At 60.1% G+C, this 14,188-nt stretch overlaps 1 long non-coding RNA gene across 11 annotated transcripts in view; it reads left to right on the top strand.

Annotated features, from left to right (window-relative positions):
* The window catches only part of LOC103347115 (USP6 N-terminal-like protein), a 26,072-nt gene extending 11,884 nt beyond the window's left edge, over positions 1-14,188 (top strand). For 2 of the 11 annotated variants that reach the window (XR_011382525.1, XR_011382524.1), the window contains 12 exons: positions 1,231-1,279; positions 1,445-1,530; positions 2,784-2,823; positions 3,262-3,336; positions 3,778-3,885; positions 4,016-5,196; positions 7,562-7,682; positions 8,269-8,412; positions 8,806-8,871; positions 9,494-9,577; positions 9,952-10,104; positions 11,637-14,187. This is a non-coding gene — a long non-coding RNA (USP6 N-terminal-like protein). Of the gene's footprint in view, positions 1-1,209; positions 1,280-1,444; positions 1,531-2,783; positions 2,824-3,261; positions 3,337-3,777; positions 3,886-4,015; positions 5,197-6,513; positions 7,683-7,975; positions 8,413-8,805; positions 8,872-9,493; positions 9,578-9,951; positions 10,105-11,636 lie in introns of all 11 variants that reach the window. The other 9 variants (XR_011382522.1, XR_011382523.1, XR_011382531.1 and 6 more) reach the window with 8 other exon arrangements.

Below are 14,188 nucleotides of genomic sequence, written 5' to 3'. Positions count from 1 at the left end.
GCGGGTGGCTTCCCTGCCCTCCATCCCAGGAGGACCCCCTGTGTCCACCTCCTACAACTCCTGGGAAGAGGGGCTGGAACAGAGCAGGGGGTGTCAGCAGGGGTTGGCAGTGCTGGGGTGGGGCCTGTGGTAGGACAGGAGGCTGCAGCCCTGGGAGTCTCCATTCAGGTCATTGCAGGGGCAGCCCCGAGTGTGGGGACCTCAGGAAGAAGGACTGGCCATGATGGGGCTCCCTGTGCCACCTTGTGTTCATAGAAAAAGGCCTTCACAGTTGGGCTGTAATAAAATGGCAGAGGAAGAAAGGAGGGGCAGGAAGTGCAGGTTGCCTGGGACTTGGGACCGTTACGGCAGGTGGCAGAGGGCCCTGGCACCCCTGGTTCTGGGGCAGTTCTGCCAGAGCCCTGCCCTCTTCACCTGGGCCCTGGGGAGAACACAGGCCCCACTTCTGGTGACCTTTAATGAAGCCAGGGCTGAGGACCCTGACCCATGCCACAACAGAGCCACTTGGGATTGACTGGCCGGCTTCTGTGATGTTACGGTCACTGAGGATGCGCACTCTGGGCTGGGAGGCGACTAGTGTCCAGTAGTGCATCTACTGCCCAACTGACCAGCTGTTGGTAGCGTAGGCAGGAGGCACATTTGATAGAATTGAATGGATTCTCGACGGATGTGAGTGGGACTGGATCTCCGCATGACCTGTGATGCGGGGAAGGTCACGCCAGGTGGGTGGCACTGGTCTCCCATGCCAGGTTCCATGAGTGATGTGGCTGAGCTCTCAGTGGGCCCCTGTGTGCAAAGCATGTATACAGTCGTCCCATTCCTCCCGCTGTGCTGGGCATCAGTGTCGAATGGGCCTTGGTGTGATTCTGTGTCAGACACGGGTTCAAGACTAGGTGTCAGATCAGCTGGTATTAGGTGGGGCAGTGAGTCCACCTCTGAGAGCCCCAGAGATGCGGGGACTGGGAGCGGGCCAGGGAGACCCTTAGACTTGGACTCCCTGGAGTACACATGGATGCCAGGCTGGGGGAGGAGCATCCTTTCTGAGGGCAGGGGAGACAATGTGGGGGCTGTCCTTCCCCAACCATCCCTAGTCCCTGTGCTCTGCATAAGTCATCCTCCTGGGACCCAGCTGACCAGGGGGACAGCCCTCAGGGCAGCAGTTCCCGAGGGCTCCCTGTGCTGGCTCACATGTGCATGTGTGTATTACAGATTGGATATGGACACCTTGAGGTCCGGCAGAGCCCCGGAGCGAGCAGTGATCATCATGAAGTATGAGAAGGTATCGGCCTGGGTGCTGGGGGAGGATGTGGGACCCTGCCTCAAGTACTGTGCCTGTGAGAGCCAGACCCCACCTCCCTGGGGACAAGGGGAGAGGGGGCAGGCTGCTCAGGTCCCCCAGTGACTGACACCCGGGCTTCTCATCTGGGTCCCCTCTCGGCTGCAGGGACACCAAGGAGCGGCACTGTTGGAGCCTGAAGAAGAGGACAATGAAGGCGGCTGAATTGTCCCAGACAGGCTTCGGTTCCTGCAGTGAGTCCTCCACACCCCAGCCCACCCCAAGGCAGGGACTGGGGTCAGAAACCCCAACATGAGGTGCCACACCTGTCCCCAGGCCCCCATCTTGAGCCCAGCTGTGGTCACAGGCAGGCACTGGTCAGCAGTTAGCCAGAGCCTAGTGTCCCTGTGACTGAGGACTACAGGCAGGGACAGAGCTGGACGTGGGGCAACCACTGGGTACTCTTACTCTGAGGTCTCTGTTTCTGTTAAGTAGAGGGGGTGGTTTCAGGGTCCCCATGCTCCCAGGCAACACAGCCTGGCCATCAGCATTCCAGAGCTGCGGCCACAGGGTTGGGGCACCAGCCTGGCATCTGGCAGTTGTCCAGGAGGTGCCTGGGTCTAGGGTCCAGGCTCAAGGCTTTTGAAGACCTAGTCTGAGGGATGGCCAGGGGTGTGGTCTCTGAGGCTCTGAACCTGCTTGTGGGTTCTCATAGTACAGACCACAGGGAGGCTGCAGCTGAGGGCCCTGCCCCCGGGTCTGTGCTTGGAGGAGTGGGGCCTGGGGGCAGGAGGCAGACTTGGAGGCTGTTCCCACAGTTGTCGGGGAGAGAGGCCCCATGGCTGGCAGGTGGGCTCCAGTGACCTAGGGGGATGGAGCCATCTCGGGCCATCTTTGGCATGACTCAGCAGCCCACCTTAGCATGAGGATAGGGGTTTCTGGCTCATGCTGTGCCAGAACTTGGAGAATAACAGGAGCAGAGTGGTGGAGAGATGGCCACAGTCTGGGCTGACAGAGGAGGGGTAGGTGTGGAGCCAGCACCTCAGGCTGCCAGTGCACAGGGGAGGGGGGGGCAGGGGGGAACCCTGGGAGTTGTGGTGGTCCCAGGTGCCTGGAGCCCCAGGTGCACACTCACAGCACTGAGCATCTCTCAGGCAGGCCACCTGGACTCAGTTCCAGGGTGACTTCTTGGGGAGAGTTGATGTGGGGACACTGCTCCCTCCCCCCCGGGCAGCCTGGCCCTGCTCAGGACAGCAACCCCCCAACCGCTGTGGGGGTGCTGCCACACACCCAGGAAGGTGGACCTCTGACAGGCCTGGAGACCCCCACTGGCAGCAAGGGCCCCTGCCTGGCCCTGGGCTCCCTGTGCTCATGGTCACCAGCCCCTCCCTTCCCGTCTCAGTCCCCTAGGCTGAGAAGTTGAGGCTGGTACTTCCCTGGCCCATTAGGGAGGTAGAGGTGCTGGTTGTGGTCCTGTCCTCACCTCTCCACCTCCCTTGCTTTCCAGTGAGCAGAAGTTGCCCCAAGACAGCACCCTGGGGGCAAAGGTAAGGACAAGTCCTTGACCATGGGCCAGTCATCTGGGAAGCAGAGCTGGGTGGAGGGGGTATGTGGGGCTCGGCAATGGTTAGTGGGAATGCCATAAGGCCCTGTGATGGAATACTTACATGGCACCTGCTAACATCTTAACATACTTGCCTGTGCCAGAACTGAGCCACAGCTCAGGGGCATCTGCCTGTCGGCCGCCCTGACTTATTGGCATGCTAGGGAGTGACCTGGCTGGAGCTCAGGGGCTCTGCCTTTACAACAGGGCAGCTCGGATCAGAGGCCAGGCTGCCGACTCTCCCCAGACAGAATATCTGGGGCTCACGGTCTGTGCCTTTTCTGGCTCCTTCCTTTGAGCACACACAGAGCTCCTGAGCTGCATCTGAGAGCCACTCTCAGAGCCTGAAGCTGGGCTCATGCCATCCTATCTCATTTTCCAGTGTAAACAGGTGCGCAGGATCCAGAAATGGATCAAGATGATAAAGAACTACAGCAAATATTGTGGCAGCGAGAAGGTACCGTGGAGCTGAGGGCCCCTCGGGAACACTGAGAGCTGAGTTGGGGTTTGAGCAGTGCCCATTCCTGTGCCAGGCACCACCTGCCTCTCAAATGCCCAGGGGCAACTGTCCAGCCCTTAGAGACACAGGTCATCTGCACCCCTTCCCCATACACACAGGACACTGTCCTGGTAGAAAATCTGAAGTCACTGCTGAAGACAATCCCGGATGCAGGGCAGGTTTCCAGGTGCCCTGTAGGGGGCAGTCAGTGCAGGGCAGAGCCGGTGCCCCTGAGCCCTTGGCCCCCAGTCACTGTGGGTCATAAGGCCCCCATCTGGGCAGATCCTCCCTCTGCCAATACACAGGGAGCCCCTGGCTTCTCCCTCCTGCTGTCTCACCCTGCAGTCCCTCCCTGAACGGCCATGTTCACCACTCACCAGAGCCTCCTCTCTCCTGTAGTTTCAGCACAGAATTTATAAGGGGATCCCTGCCCAGGTGCGCGGGAAGGTGTGGGCCGTGATGCTGGAGGTGGACAAGAAGAAGGCCCAGAATCTGGGCAAATACGCGGTACGGCTCTGCACTCAGCCCAAGGGGGCTCAAGCTGCTCGGGTCTGGTTAGGAGCCTTAGTCTCCGTGGAGGACTGTCCCTCACTTTGCCCTCGGGAGCCTCCTCCCCATCCTGCCTTCCTCTCTCTAGATCCTAGTCAGTGCCTCCTCCACGTCTCCTCAGACTCAGCTGGGACTGGACATGTGTGTTTTGTGCCAGAGGCTTTAACCTGCTCTCTGCTGAACTCACCTGGGCAGCTTGGCATAAGGCCAGAAGAGAGGAATTGCTGTGCCCATGATGGGTGGGGGTCTCCCAGTATGAGATCACAATGGTGTGAGGTCGGGAGCCCCACAGGCTCTGTGCTAACAGGGCCTGCCCTTCGCTGGCCCTGCCTTCACATGCAATTGCACCCCTGGCATTGCCCTTGCCTGGAGTGGCTGGTCCGATGGTCAGACAGCTCTCAATGCTTCCGGGAAAGGAGGGAGCAAGGACTGGTGTGAGCAGAGGGCTGGCAACTGCAGCTGACTCTCGTGTCCCCGGCTGCCATCAGGGAGCAGGGCCCAGCTGTGTGGCCCACCCTGCCTCCCCCAAGTCTGCAGTTTGGGGCTACCCTGGGAGCTGGGCCTGGAGACAGTCATTGCCCAGACTCAGCTCCAAGCCAAGGGTGGCTTCCAACGTCTAGATGGAGATGGGCCCCTCCTGCAGGGGGCAGCATGGAGCAGTGGTCAGGCTCTGGCTGACTCCTGGAGGGCAGGGCCTGAGATGCCAGCGAGGAGGATCAGAAGCCTGGCTGGGGTCAGACCGCGTCTATGCTGAGAGCTGAGGGCAGGCAGGGGTAGTGCACAGGGACCTTTCAGAGCCCCTGTCTGATACTGACCATCGGGGTCCCAGTGGCCCCCTCAGCAGGGATGCTGGCAAGGGGGTGACATGGATGCTGAGGCAAGTAGGGAGCCCATGACCCCCCCTCAACGTGGGACCCAGAAGGGAATGAGCTCCCTGCAGGGAACTCTCCCTGTCAGCCAGAAGAGCTGACGTGGACGTGAGGTCCTTGTGTGGCAATGGGGCTTTTGCTAGTCCTGAGGCTGGCCCCTCCCCCTTGTCCTCCCCATCCTGCCTTCCTCTCCCTAGATCCTAGTCAGTGCCTCCTCCACGTCTCCTCAGACTCAGCTGGGACTGGACATGTGTGTTTTGTGCTAGAGGCTTTAACCTGCTCTCTGCTGAAGATGAAAAGAGCAGACCAGACTGGGCGCCAGACACTTCCATCACATCGACTCCGCCATCACATGGGCTTTCAGAAACCACCTGATGTTCCAGGAATGTTACGGAATGAAGTGAGGCCTCTGGGCTGGGGAGGACCCGGGGGTGGGAGGAGCAAGGGTCCTGGGGCACATGGGGTCCCTAGGGAAGACTTGGATGCAAACCTGAAACAGTTCACTTAGCACAGAAAACAAAATTGCCTTTTATATATTATATAAACTTTTTTATATTATATAAACTTTCCCAAAGACACTGTGGAGAGAATGAAATGAAAAGAAACACAAGGGGAGACAATATTAGCAATCTACCTTATTAAGGTATTATTTCCAGAATATTCAAGGAGCCCTTCAACTCAGTAAGAAGGAAGCAGTGGGCAGCCTCCTAGTACCCCAGGGACACAGGCTCAGGAGGGCCCCTTCATGATGGCACACACAATTCTACTCAACGCATGAACACATGCTTAGCACCTAAACCACAACGGGGCACCAGTGCACAGCTGTGAGAATGGGGGAACTAAAACCACCGAGGACACCAGGTGCTGGGCAGAACGTGAGGCGAGCGCCACTCTGGTTCATTGCAGGAACAGAGCACAGTGGCCCAGGCCCCTGGCAGCACCCAGGGCCATTTCTCACAATGAGAGACACACACCTTCCACACAAACCCCCAGCACACACGCACATGTACACAAGCACCAGAACAGCTGAGTGCATAAAACCCTCACGCAAGATTCAGGGTTATGTTCACAGTCACTGGATGCAGGACTACCCTGCACGATGCTCAGTGGGGACACAGATAAGCAACCCGTGTCACAGCTGAATCCGAGAACAGGATTCAGTGAGAGGCAGGACGAGACTCGGCCCTGGGCACACCTGGATGCATCTCAGGTGCATTCTGCTAAGAGAGGAAGCATCCCTCAAAGGCTACACATACTGCGATCCACTCACAGGACGTCTGAGAAAGGCCGAACCCTGGGACACACAACAGGGCAGTGGTGGCCATGGGCTGGGGGAGGTGGGAAGTTTGGCCACAGAGGCTCATGGGGAACACATAGGCCACAGGAGCTGCTCCCTACCAGGCTGAACGTGTATGGGAGGCTGACTCTCCACAGCTTAGACCCACGGGACTGCACCTCCCACAGTGGGACGCTCACCTGTGCAACGAACACCCACCTGGGGAAATGAAACTGCACGTCACTGCACCCTGGGAGATGTTAGTGTCCCTGCAGGCAGTGCTCACCCACATGGTGGACAACACGCAGGTGCCCTGACGACATCACTGCTCATGAGCAGAGTGTCACAGGCCCTGCGTATGGCTGTCATGCTCTGTTAGGCAGAGCCACACTGAGAGCCTCAGCAGCACAGGACGCACAGCCTCTGTCCTCTCTCTTCCAGCCAATGCACCTTATTCCAAGTGCTCATGGCCTATTCTGTTTACAATCCCGTGAGTATTCTGGGATCATATCGCAGGTGCTATCCCGGCAGTCCTTGTAGGGCACCCTTGGTCACAGAGATCCCAGCCTGTGTTGAGGGGGCCTCTCTCATCCACAGCTCTGGGACAGAGGTGTAGAGGCCAGGCTCTGGGCCTCCTTGGACCCAACCTCAAGTTCTGTGAGGAGAAAGGCAGCCTTCTCCTGGGCTGGCCTCCAGACCCCAGGAGCTTGGCTGAGTTGGGACACCCCTCCCAGGACTAGCATTCCACACAGTGGGGTGTGGGGCGAAGGCAGGACAGATCAGGTGTATGACTTTGCTCATCAAAGTTGAGTCTGGGTCCCACTGATGCCATTACACCCACCAGACATGTGGTTGGACCCAAGGCCTGAATCCCACTCCACACAGCACCACTGCCACAACCACCCACTCAGACCTTTCCCATGCATGGAGCAGGTGCAGGGCTCCATGGGTGACCCAGCAAGGCCTGGACATCCCCATCCCCTGACCTGCCACTGGCCAACCCTGCCTGGTGCCCTGGTTCCCAGGGGGCCTGGCACGCAGGAAGCCCAGGCCTGTACCCATGACAGAGGCACACCTCCTATTTTGGTCCTGGTAGCACTTCCTGGCTTACTTCTTCCTCATGTGAGAAAGGGCCACCACGTCACCTGCAGAGCTCAGGGGTCCAGAAGCTTCCATGGGCATGGGTCTGGATTCCCACAGCAACCTGGCCCATCCTGACATCTTGTGGGTAACAGGTCCCCATACTTCAGGTCTCCCCGCTGTGCTGCCTAAGCTCAGGCCCTGCAGGATTCCCTCCAGGAACTTGGAGAACTTCGATGGGCTCCAATTCTTGGGCTGCTGACACCAAATGGCAGGATTCAGACACAGGGGCTCCCTCCCCAATCTTCCTAGACCCTTCAGTGGGTGACCTTGATCTCCCTGAGAGGTGGGTCATCCCAGGATATTATTCTTGCCAGGGGAGGTCTAAAGGTATTCTGGGATCTTGCAGGAGGTGGGCTACAGCCAGGGCCTGAGCCATGTGGTGGCGCTTCTGCTCATGTATATGCCCAAGGAGGACTCTTTCTGGGCCCTGGTCCAGCTCATGGAAAACAGTAAGCACACGATGCACGGTAGGTGGATGGCGTGTGAGGCCCAGTGCATGCAAGTCCATGCACAGCCCTCACTGGCTCCTGAATGTGCAGGACAGTGTCCCTGTTGGCGGGGGGGGGGGTGCTCTCCCTAGAAGCCAGGGCTGGCAGAGGCCTCCCACACTGAGCCAGCCCCCTTCTTTCACCACCATCCAAAGGCCCAGCAGCTTGGCCATGGCCATCCTGGGTGTGGGAACCTTCAGAACAAGGGGTCCTGTCCTTGTCCAGTGACTCAGGTTGTTTCTGGCTCTTCTGCCTCACACTTCTCTACGCAGACTCTCAAGCAGAGAGCCACACCCAGGGAACTTACAGAAGGCAGCATCCCCTGTACGGTCACCCCTTCATCGCTCCTGAGTCTTGGAATGGTCAGGAGGCACCCAGTTTGACAGCATTCACCCCAGCAGTATCCAGGGGGCAGCCTGGCCTGGGCTGCACACAGTCACCCACCTGCACCCACCTCCCAAGGAGGTCCTCTGCCCTGGACACATTCATTCCCACCTGCCCCTGGTCGAGCCTCCCCTGATTCTCAGTGCTCAGAAAGACCCCACCCTGGCCTTGGGCTCTCCAGCCTTCCTAGGAGGAGGCTCTAACATGGGGATGTGGCTGATACTATGCGGGTTTCTACAAACCGAACACCCCAAAACTGGAGCGATTCCAGCACCACCTGAGAGATATCATGCATCGCGTGCTCCCCTCCCTGGAGAAACACCTGGTAAGTAAACATCTCCTTTCTCCCCTCGGGGGCTCTGTGCTCAGGGAGGGGAGGACAGAGAGGGGTCCTGACTGCTTCCTGGGCCAGGGGAGGCTACGTCCTCACCAAGGCTTTTCTTGGTTACTGGGGGCTACGGCAGCTTGGGTGCTGGTTTGATTTCCTGCACTTGGTCCCCCAGAGTTTGCGTAGATTGAAGGGAAATGCTGTCCCCAGGGCAGAGTGGACTGAGGGACCTGTGTCCCTTCAGGAATCTGCATGGCTGGGAGAGGGGATGCACCTGCTGCTGGGCTTCCTGCACCCAGGGGCTCTGCCACAGGGCACAGATTAGAGAGAGTCAGGCCTGGGCCCTGGGCCCTCGGCCCTGAGCCCTGAGCCCCCTCTGCCTCTTCTTAGGAGAAGGAGGGTGTGTACCTGGAGGACTACACCGTGCACTGGTGCATCCAGGGCTTCCTGGATGGGGTAAGTGCCCCGGGGACCCCTTGCCCAGGGAAGCTCCTGCCCAGTATCTGGCTCTCTTGTCCTGGTGGCCTATGGCTCTGATCAGGGCTGAGCCCCCGCAGCCCCAGCAGACATAGGAGGGAGCCTGCTGTGCAGACCAGGCAGGCCCTGCCCTGCTAAAGGTGGTCCAAGCTGAGGCTGAGCCTCAGGGACATCAAGGAGGGGACAGGTCCCACCAGGACCCATCCTGAGAGCCTGGCAAAGGCCAGAGCCCTACAGTGAGAGGCAGAAGATCCATAGACCTTGGGTGGCACAGGCTGGTGTGCCTGGTATCTCCAGTGTGGCTTCCAAAGTGTGCAGACCCCCAGGGTCCAAGACAGGACATGGTCATCCTCTCTGGGTCTGGTTCCCTGAGTGGGCGGGGATGTGGCTGTGAGGAATGGCCTTACCTCCCAATGAAACCAGTCCCCCACCCTCACCTCCCCTCCCAGGAGCAGCTCTGGCCTTCTTGTGTGATGCAGCCTCCTGGAGTCTCCCTCTGTCCTAGGATAGTGACACTGCACACCCACCCCTGTGGGCCCTGCTGAGGCCCTGATGGGCAGGGTCCTCCAATGCCTCTGTCCCCCATGTGCTGTTCCCCCAGCTCTGAGGATGTGGGACATCTATATCCTTGAGGGTGAGCACGTGCTCACCACCATGGCATACACGGCCCTCAAGATCCATCACAGTGAGTCCTCAGGGCCCACAGAGGCCCAGGTGCTGGGGACGGAGGAGCTGGGGGTCCCTCTGCCTGTGTCTCATGAGCAGGGCTTGAGGGAGGCATGAGGGGCTTTGCGAGTCCTGGGTTCTCTTCAGGAGGGCACTGAGAATCCCCTGTTGCATCCCCAATCCCAGGCCCCCACAGACCACAAGGAGAAGTGGCCAGGGTCCTTGCCCAGGAAATTGGCCCCTGAGCAGTCCCTCCAGTGCTTGGCTTGACACCCAAGGGTGTCCAAGGGTGTCTGCAGCCCATGTCTGGTGCTGGGACAGGGCTTGGAGCAGCCATGGTGGCTGCACCATCTCTAGGGCCCCTCCTAGCCTGACACCCGCCCCCATGTCTAGAGTGCCTGCTGAAGATGTCCAGGGACCACATCCATGGGTTTCTGCAGCTGACCCTGAAGCAGGCCTGGTCACTGAGTGAGGATGTGGTCATCAGGCAGCTGCGGGCCTCCATGCGTGAGCTGGGGAAGCTCCAGTGCCTCTTGCCTCCTGAAGGTGAGTCCAGCACACGGCCCCATCCCATGCTCCCTTGGGGGAGTCAGTAGTGGGAATGCCAGCCCTGGCAGCCCTGCCCAGGGCCTCACCTCTTCCTTGTCCTCCATGTCCTCCCCGGGCTCAGCAGTTCTGCTTTCAGAAGCTCTGACAGCATGGCCTGGTGGGGCGTCAGGCAGCTGCCCTGATTCCTCCTGTGGGGGACTGCTCTCCCCCAATGACTCTGGGGCTGGGATGTGGAGCTGTCCTAGGGCTCTGTGGCTCTGGCTCCTCAGCTGACCTCCACTCTGGAGTGGATTTGAGGCCCCGCCTTGAGCTACCCTGCCCAGGTCTGGAGCAGGTACCCTGGCTCAGTGTCCCCAGGAGCCTGGAGCACAGCTGGACTCCCACTCCAGCAAGATGAGAAGTGGCCCTGCCTGCCCAGGGTGCATCTCCCTGACTGACCCCACACAGGCTCCTGGCACAATGACCACAGCTGTCTGCACACAGGACCCTCCTAGGACAGGGGTGGGTGGGGCTCCCACCTGCATGTGGGCAGGGCTAGAGGAAGGTGGGGCTGTGGGAGACCCTGCACAGTGAAGGCCAAAGCCAGCCAGCACTGCATCCCCTTCAAACATCTGAGGATCCCTGGAAGGCCCAGGTGCCCTGAGCCCAGTTGTGGGGGCTGAGTCCACTCCTGTGAGCAGGGTGGGCACAGAGGCAGGCACTGCAGGCCCCCACAGCAGAACCCAAGTGCAGCTGAGTGTGGGCTCTGCAGTCCTAGCCTCGGGCCAACTGAAGTCAGCGGAACCTGGAGCAGCGCTGGCCTCTGGGCTCTGGTGGGGAGGGGTCCCCGTACTCGTCCCTGTTGCTGCTGCTGCCATCAAGGACCTGAGTGCCTGGGTTCCCATGAAGAGCAGAGATGGGTTTGTCCCAGCTCTAGAGGCTGGCAGTGGGGACCCAGGTGCAGGCTGTTGAGGCACTGGGGAGGCCCCACTGTGCTTCCAGGTTCTGCCTCCTCTGGGAGCTTGTGGGACAGAAGCGGTGCTGTCTCACCAGGAAAGGGACAGTGGCCCAGGGTCAGAGGACACAGGGCACCCCTGTCACCTCTTTAGAAACTGCATTCTTGTCCCCAAGGGCCTGAATCAGACCCCATGTCTGCCCCACAGCCCCAGCTCTCACCCCCATCATCTTAGGCTCAGTTCCTTTCCAGCCATTTAGGAGGGACTCAGATGCGGGTAACTCAGCCAATGCACTGATAGGGCACAGGAGGTCAGGTGGGGTAGGTGATGGGGTCCTGAGTTGGTGCCTCGATCCCCAGAGAGAGTGAGGTGGGGAGGGCAGGGCCATCCACCCTGTGGGCCTGTGCAGGAGGAGCCGGAGCTGTCCCAGGGCTCCCCTGGCCCAGGCTGCACACACCGCCCCTCTGGGGCCAGCAGCCTGGGAGAGTCCTCAGTGTCATGGGATGATGGGGACCCCAGGGTGAGGTCGAGGCAGGCACCCTGCAGGTCAGATGGGGGCTGTGGAGAAGCAAACCGCGTCTCTTCTTCTTCCAGCCAAGGCCATCAAACGGTGTGGCAGGCCCCTGGGGCAGGCACACGTCCCCCAGAAGCATGTTCCTGCCCCCAGTGCCATGAAGGCCAAGATCGCCATTCAGGACACAGTGGCTGTGTGGGAGCAGACCAGGGGTCCCGCTGCCCGTGCAGTGATGATCCATCCTCCAGAAAGCTTTGGCCTCCGCATCACCGTGAGGGAAGGCATCGAGGAGGAGGAGAGCTGCGAAGGCAGCCCAGAGCCCCTCGGCCTGGGCTCCCCTGTGTGGACCGCAGAGTCTCCACATGTGGCCAGCCCCACGGAGACTCCAGAGAGCTCATGGGGGAGGGGAGGGCTGTGCCAGTGTGCCAGTCTCCCTAACCTGAGCGGGCCAGGACAGAGGGAGGACGACTCTTCTGATGCTGGCAGCCGGGAGGGCCTGTGGATGTGGGCTCCTCCACAGGCCTTGGAGCCCCTGGAACCAGGGCCCATGCAGCCCGTCCCAGCCTGGGGGCCATGGCTGAAGACTCCCCACTACTGGCATGGCAGCCCCATGCACTCTGGACAGCCATGGGCTGGAGCCGGCCAGAGCCAGCCCTGGGCTGGGAGACCAGGCCCGTGTGCCCTCCCTGGCCCGAGGCCTCCTTACCTCCTACTCCATGGGGCACCTGGATGATGGGTGCCTCCTAGAAGAGAGGCTGAGCCCACCACGTGTCCTGCCCAGGCTGGGCAGCAGCCTTCCATGTGTCTTCATGGCATCCTATACACTTGATTGAGCCCCGACCCCCCAGGCTCTTCCTGGGGCCAGGATACCCCGTTACTGCAAGACAACAGCAGTGCTGGGAGCCACTGTACTAACCCCTGCCCCCTGCCCCTGCCACCCTCAGGTGGTGCTGACCCTGTATTAAATGGTTACAAGGAAACGTGTTTGCTCCAGTTTGTGACCCTGGTGTCCATCGGGGTCTGGGTCAGGGTGGGAGAGCAGCAGCTGTGAGTGCCCGTGACCTCTGGGACAGATCGGCACAATAGGAACAGTCGTAGTGGGAGGGCCTGAGTCACCTCTATGCTCTTGTAGACCTGGGCAGCCGTGTGCAGCATCCCTGGCTTGCCCCCACATGTCTCTCCCTTCTGTCCTGTATATTCTGGAACCCAGCTCCTCTTCACCCTGACACCGGGAGAGGGCCCCCAGCATGCTCGGCTGGGTCCTAGGGGGATGCCAGCAGGGCCTTTCTGTACTGCTGAGCCCTGGTGTCTGCACTGAGTTGCTGGGGGGAGGGCTGCCATGGGTGCTGTGGGCTGGCCCCGCTTGCCCCAGGCCCGGCCCTGGTCTAGTACAGCGACCTGTTTTGAGCCCATCCCCTCTGCCCCCACCTGTCCCAGCTCCCCACGGCCTCCTGTGCCACAGCTGTCTGCTGCTGCCTGCAGAGCTGGCTGCCTGGTGACTCCAGGTGCCCTCAGGGATGGGGACGGGGCCTTTCTCTGTGCTCTTCTGGGTCTGTAGGTCAGAGCCCTCGGGTCCCAGCCAGGCCCACCTGAGCCCGCATTCTGATGAGGGAGAGATGTGGCCTTTGCCCCCTAGAACGTGAGCCCTGGCCCCGGCCTCGGCTGTGCTGGATGGGAGTGTGCGTCTGTACCACACCCCGTTTGTGAGCACAAGGCAGAGGCTGCATCACAGAGACGTGGACTCGCTCTGTGTGTCTGGCCCCACCTGCTTCTCCTGTCACAGGTGCTCAGGGCAGGGGCCCAGCCTTCTTCCACGCTGTGTGGTGTCTCCCGAGGCCATGGCTGAGGCTATTGCTACTGTGTCTGGGAATCAGCCAGCCCTGGGAGGCACGGTCTGTCCCCAGTTCTTCAGGGGCTCACGCGTCAGAGCATCAAGAATACAAAAGGTGAAAGTCACAGTTAGTGAACGTGGCTCTGGGGTGAACAGACAGCAAATAGACAAAATGCAGAATCCAAGAAAATATGGTTAAAACTCACCCTGCCCCCACCCAGACACAAAGCCACCTTCCACATCCTCTTGTCCATCTCACAAAGGCCAAGCAGGTCAGGTGAGAGTGAGAGGGCTGCAATCCCACCTGCAGGAGGCTTGCAGGGGACACAAGGTGTCCAGGTTTTGTCCAGCGTCCAGCATGGTGGGGGAGAGGAAAACCTAGAGAGAGACAGACCTGATTCCACAGCGCCTCTGCCACTGGACAGCTGAGCCATTGGCAAAGTCCCTCACCTTCCTAGCTTCCATTTGCTGTCCTGTGAAATGTCAGTGTCAGCAGCACCTGGACCAGGCATCCTAGAGACACACAGGCTGGTGTTGTGGCACAGCGGGTTAAGCCGCTGCCTGCGATGCCAGCTTCTGTGCTGGTCCGAGTGGCCGCTCTTCTGCTTCCAACCCAGCCCCCTGCGAATGCGCCTGGGAAGACATCAATGATGGCCAGAGTACTTGGGCCCCTGCCTCCCAAGTGGGAGACCTGGATGGAGCTCCAGGTTCCTAGCTTCAGCCGTTGTGGCCATTTGGGGAGTGAACCATGAAATGGAAGATTTCTCTCTGCCTCTCCCTCCCTCCCTCCCTCCCTCCCTC

Source organism: Oryctolagus cuniculus, chromosome 15, assembly GCF_964237555.1.
Source record: "Oryctolagus cuniculus chromosome 15, mOryCun1.1, whole genome shotgun sequence".
NCBI classification, from domain to species: Eukaryota; Metazoa; Chordata; class Mammalia; order Lagomorpha; family Leporidae; genus Oryctolagus; species Oryctolagus cuniculus.
Note: the sequence above shows the minus strand (reverse complement) of the source record. Positions and strands in the feature narration are given on the sequence as shown.